The sequence below is a fragment of the Chrysemys picta genome, chromosome 9 (assembly GCF_011386835.1).
Source record: "Chrysemys picta bellii isolate R12L10 chromosome 9, ASM1138683v2, whole genome shotgun sequence".
Taxonomy (NCBI): Eukaryota; Metazoa; Chordata; order Testudines; family Emydidae; genus Chrysemys; species Chrysemys picta.
The window spans coordinates 95,157,956-95,164,253 of record NC_088799.1 but is presented as its reverse complement, the minus strand read 5'-3'; positions in this window follow the sequence as shown (position 1 = coordinate 95,164,253).

Here is a 6,298-nt window from a genome sequence, read left to right as displayed (position 1 = left end):
CATTTTGTAAAAATTCAAATTGTTAAATACCCTGACATTGCATATTTCACGCTGCTCTGTTTTCAGCAGGCTCTAATATTAATTTTACAGGACCATCCAGACCTCACCTTATTTTGGCAAAGCTGCATAGGTTTTGTGACTTTATCTAGACCATTCTCTGGTTTTCCTGTAGTTGTTTTTGTATACCTCTGGTGGGGGTTGCCTGAATTTAACAGCTTGCCACTGTAAGGTCTGGTGTTTAGAAAATGTTGAGTTTGTATTTTCATAAAGAGCCTAGAGAAATCCTACAGAATAGAGTACTAATGTTGAGAACATCCCCTGTTGCCACAATGAGAAAACTTTACCAGTAAGTTTTCAGGGGAAATATTGTATTGAATGATTCTAGTCTCATAAAAATAGGAGCATCAACTAGAACTAGGAAATAGCTATGCTCAGTTAAATAAATCATATTGTGATTTCTTACAGGCAGCATGGATATATTAGTTACAATTAAAAATGGCAAAAAAAAAAGTATGTGTGTAACCTAGTGATAGCATGTTCTGTGCACTAAAACTCGTATTGACATCCATGTGGGTGTTCAAGGCATGGAAGGCATCCAGGATAGGGCCGTACTCTACAAACCCATCTTGGCTGTGTATGTTTTTTTCCTAAACCACAGTGTTAGGTTACATATGACTTACACAGCAAAGTAAATCACTGCTTTCTTAGTCAGCAGGGCTGAGCAAATGTGTGCTAATGTTAGATTTATGTTAATATTTACATGAATACATTTAAGATTAAATTATCTGTATGCTTTATGTAAAATGGCTTAAGTTCTCGGTTTACATATACAGTGTTTAGTGCTGTATAAATTAGACTCAAAATGGGGAAAAATCAATCACTGCCTTACAGTGAAATATGGTCAGTGACTTGGACTTTCCTTCCTCTGAAACCTAAATGTCTTCAATATGTGCTCCACAATAGGGCTGGTCACGCCATTAAAACATACTTGATGGAAAATTGGGTTTTTGATCAAATGGATTTTTTTGGTGATGTGTCTGCTTTCTGCAGAAAAAAATGATTTTTTTTTTAATCTAAATAGCAAATGTGCAAAAACCTAAATATTTTTATTTGGAAACGCTGCTGTGGTGCATCCTGGGCATTGTTGTTTGGTTGCTTCATGTCCCCATTTTCCTCAACAGGCTGGGGTTATTCTGTGGCCAAAATACATCTCCCATGAGACACTGACTCCCATGATGCATCACATCCGTTCTCCAACAAAGGAGACCAGAATGCATCATGGGAGATGTAGTCCTATCAGGGTCCCTCTTTATTGAGGAGAATGACACCATGGGCCACCTGAACCACAACTCCCGTGAAGCACCATGGCAGCATTTCCAAATCAAAATATTTTTATTTTTCAACCACAATTTTCTGGTATTTGAATTTGTGCCAAAAAAAAATTTCCACACATACTCTTGGTTTTTACAAGGTCTACTAAATAGATACACACTACACACACTGTGATGGGATGTCTGTCCCACATTGGCCCGTAAGGGGTTAATAGAGCGCTAGGGAGGTAGTGCGCAGCAGGTAGCCAATTAGAGTGGGTCTCTGAGGAGCAGCCAATCAGGGCAAGGCGGAGCTGCCTGGAGCTTCAGGAGGGAGAACCAGGCTCCTAGCAGGAGGCAGGAGTGCCAGCACCCTGGTCAGAGCAGTGCTGCCAGCAGGGACTGGGGAAGCTAGAGGGAGCTACTGGCTAGCTGCTAAGACTGGCAGGCTGAGGTAAGGGCAAAGAAGGTGCTGGGGGCCGGGGGGAAGAGGCCCAGGGAAATGAACAGAGGAGTCAGAGGGGACACATCAAGTGACAGCCATCTACACAGTCCCTGGCTGGGACCTGGAGTGGTGGGCATGCCCAGGTCTCCATTCACCACTGAGGAAGTGGCTGGACTGAGGGACTGTGATACGGTCCCTTGGAAGGGGGGAGCATGGAGTGCGGAACAGCCGGAGGGCGGAGTCCTGAAGAGGACGCCATGGTCATTGGAGTGTAGGGTGACCAGATGAGGGGAAGAAAATATCGGGACACATGGGGAGGAGGTGTCCGCCAGCAGAGCAAAAAAAAACCAACAACTGAGTCCTGCTGGCTGAGCAAAGATTGGTCAGGACGCGGGACAAACGCCGAAAAATCAGGATCCTGATTTTATTGGGACATCTGGTCACCCTATTGGAGTGACATAGGTCCTGGAGCAGAAGTGATGGCAGCAAGACACCACCAGAAGAGGGTGCACTGGCTAGCAGAGCTAGTCCCTGGGACAGCCAGCAGGAAGCGCTGCAGCGGTGAGTGAACCCCGTAACACACATTAATAAAGACATTTGCAAAGTGAATTGCCTTTTATTGTAATTTTGATTATGTGGGTGGCTAAATCAGAATAGATCAGACAGTGTATGGAGGGTAAAAACATTGTCATGTATCTATGGCTGTCTATCCCTTCATGGACTGTGGTAGAGGAGTCCTATACTCTTGTAATTAACTGCTGGTGCAAGGGTTGCCAACCCTCCAGGACTGTCTTGGAATCTCCAGGACTTAAAGATCGATCTTTAAAGATTATGTCATGTGATGAAACCTCCAGGAATATGTCCAACCCAAGTTGGCAACCTTGCTGGACACCTGCTCTTCCCCTCCAGTTCAGCATCCAGCCAGTAGCGGGCTTTATAACTGTACATCAGGAAAAGGAGATCGCACCTGAGATCAGAGGGGACCTGGCTGAAGCAGGGGCAGTGGCTGGAGGCTGCGGAGGGCAGGCTGAGAGCTGCCAGAGACACACCAGGGACTAGCAATGGGCCAGCAGTTGCCACAGGAGAAGGATATACAGGACGGGGCCAGCAGGCAGGGACAATGTGGAGTGAGCCCAGCAAAGACTTTGTCATCTTATTTCCTTTGTCCTGGACTGCCTTGAGGGCTGGGTTAGGAATTGTTGCTTTATCTTCCAGTGCGACGGTTAAAGTGCCAGGATATTTTCTCTTTATTCCTGCCAGTGTGAGTTCTGGTCTACACCTTAAACTGAGGTCAGCCTCGCTACATCGCTCAGGGGTGTGACAAATTCACAACCCGGACAGACGTCGTTAAGCTGACCTAAGCCCTGGTATAGACACCGCTAGGTCAGTGGAAGAATTCTAGCTACTGCCTCTCGAAGGGGGGATTAATAACTACAGCTATGGAAAAGTCCCTTCTGTTGCTGTCGGAAGTGTCTGTACTACAATGGCACAGCTGCAGCATGGTAGCTGTGTTGCTGTAGCGTCTGTAGTATAGACAAGCCCTGTAAAGGAATTCTTGGTTATTTGAAGTGTTCCAGGGGCTGAAGCAACACCTCGCCAACCAGGTGGGCCCCCGGTGGTGGCAGATGGAACTACACCATGAAGAACATCAGGCGCACCACACGGTGTCTCTGAGACTGACAGCTGTGGCATTATTTGTGGGGCTTAGCCCGATTGGCACCCAAAGGCAAGTTGACAATAAATATTTTTCTATAAAAAGCGAATGGTTAGAGCCCGGACAACATAAAGCCTGGCTCATGGACTGACCTAGCACAGGTGATGGAGTTGGCAATTTCTGTAGTTCCAAGAGGCAAAATTCTAAGAGAAGGTTGACTTTAGCATTGATCTTATGGAGAGTAACAATGTGGTGTGCTAACACTGGATTTTCCTCTCCTAGTCTTTGATGGAATCACTCTTGATACCCTTTGTAGAGACTATTTTGTGTTAGTTTCTAAAGGATTCAGAAAGGCTCTTCTCAGAAAGCACTGTTATAACTGGGAAGTGTTTTCAACCTGCAGTCTTGACCATAGAGCTATTCATTAATAATTCTGTTCCAAAGGTCCCTTCCTTTATTTGGTATATAGAGGCAGGATGCTGAAACTTGCGAGAACCTTGCTATTTGAACAGAGTAGTCTAAACACCATTGCCAAAACTCATGAGTGTTGTGATGTTTGATGTTTTTCTTAAAGCCCCAGCTCCTGGAGTCATGTGATTTAGGTGAGGATCACAGCTTTCATTTTTTTAACAAGTAATTTTCTGGCTTTTATGGTTATGTTGAAAACTTCAAAATGTAACCCTGAGTGCACCCTAAAAGTTAAAAAACCAGAAGACAATAAAATGAACCCCAAATTTATCATTTAAAAAAAAACCCAATGATTTTTAATGCAATCTATCATGATTTTTTTGGGCCTGACTCATGATTTTTGTAAGCTTGGGGCTGGCAATGCTATGTCTGTGCCTATTTGCAAGGAGGGAACAGTCAGTTATGAGACATGAGAAGGAAATACTGCATGCACCTGCTAACCCTGCCAGTGGCGAAGGGAAACAGGGCCGTGGGTTTTACTGAGTGTAACTGTAATTTAAAGTCAGCTGCACCATTTTTGCTCAAGTAGAAGCTTTTTAGGGACCAGCAGGATAATGCTAAACTAAATGTACAATTTTTAGAGAAGGGTAGATAAGGTTCGGCGTCTCAGCTCTAACTTTCATTAATAGCTTAGCAGTCCTGGAACCTTTTCTCAGGATCTGTGCATCAACAAATGGTTATAACATTTGTATTGTATAGTCCATGAGCAGGCAGCATGGCTGGGGGTCAGATGGAGGATACAGGACTCGGAGTCAGACGGGGTTACCCACTCTGCCATCGACTGGCTGAATAAGCCTTGGACAATTGGTTCAACTGCTCAGTTTCCCCAGTGGGGATAAATATTATTTGTGTAGAACATTTGAGTTCTATAAATGAAACATAATGGGTAGTTCTATGACTTAGTTTCATTGCACCTGGACACTGCAGCATAGCCAGTGATTAGTGCACTTGCATGAGGACAAACTGCTTGAGTTTCAATCCAGGTGATACTAACATCATGATGAAGACACTTTGTACAAGTGGGAGCTGATATCAGCTCCGTTGGTTGAGGGACTTTGCCTGTCTTTTGTACTCATGTTCACAACTTAGTGGTTTCACTGGATCTCCCACTATTTCTGGATGCCCAGGTAGCAACAGTAGCAATGAGGAAATTCCAGATTGGCTTTCTCTGTTGATCTGCCAGTGTCTTCATTTATTGACCTTCAGGCCAAGCTGCATAGGTCATCTATCCTCCTGGGTCAAGCTCAAGGTCTCAGTCTTCTCCTGCCTGCCAGCCCCACCTCCTGCAGTAAATAGCTTGGGCCTACCTCTGACTCCAGGACCTTGACCTGCACTGACAGCTCTGCTCTTTTGATACGATTGAACTGTCTACTGCAAAGCTGAAGAGCAGAAGTCTGAGCTTCCTCAAGAGCTGGCCCAGGTCTCTGGGATTCACCTCTGCAGGAACTGAGAATCACCTCAAACTTCACCACTACTCAGTCCAAGGTATATCTCCGCAAATCCCATAAGCACATGAATAACTCTGAGCATGCGATCTGTTCTGCTGAGGACTAGGGCCTGAATGCACACTTCTTTGGCGTTGCCTTCACAGATACGTGAGCACGCACATAAACTGAAAAAAAAAATCCCGCGTGCAAAGTAACCCTGGTGGAGAAAGAAGGAGAAGAGGAAACACACAGCAGATGTGAGTCACTACTTGGAAGTCAATTCAGTACCATGCTGATGGGCACAGTGTGTGAACCAGAATAGGAAAGAATGGATCAGTGAGAGAGGAGGCTCGGGGGGAGGAGGAGAGGGAGAAATAAAGCCCCCCAGCCCCTCCCATCTAGTAGATAATGGAGCTTAGAATTTGTTTCATGCCTCTGCCCTTGAGCAGTGGGAGGGTTATTCTGGGGATGCCCGTGGCTGAGTATGGTCTCTTTCTCCCTGTCCATTTGGATGATAGGAAGGAGTCTACAGGAAAGTCTGTAAGAGACAGAGGGCTCCCTTCCAAGTCTTTTCAGCAGTAGATGAAGCTCCAATCTAGCATGCCACTTCCTGTTTTTTCTTCAAGATTTGGATGTTTTTCCTCAAAGATAGGCGCTCGTTCAAATAGGAACTAATTCTGGGAAGTCCTACAGCTTGTGGTACACAGGAGGTCAGTCTAGACTGTCCCAGCGGTCCCTTCTGACTTTATAATCTATCCATCTCTTGCTCCTCCAGTACTGAGAGAGCAAGAAAGGCTTCTGTCAGAACCAGAGCTCATGCCTGGGTGTCTCCTGGCTGGAACACAGTCCCAGTGATGGGGAAATGGGTGAACTTTTTGCCTCAGAGGCTCCATGGCAGTCTGGGGCTCAGAGTGGGCCCTAGCTAACACCTGTGCAGTGCCCTGAGCGGAGGTACACCTCATCTCATTATTGTCCTGGCAGAGTCATTGCCAGT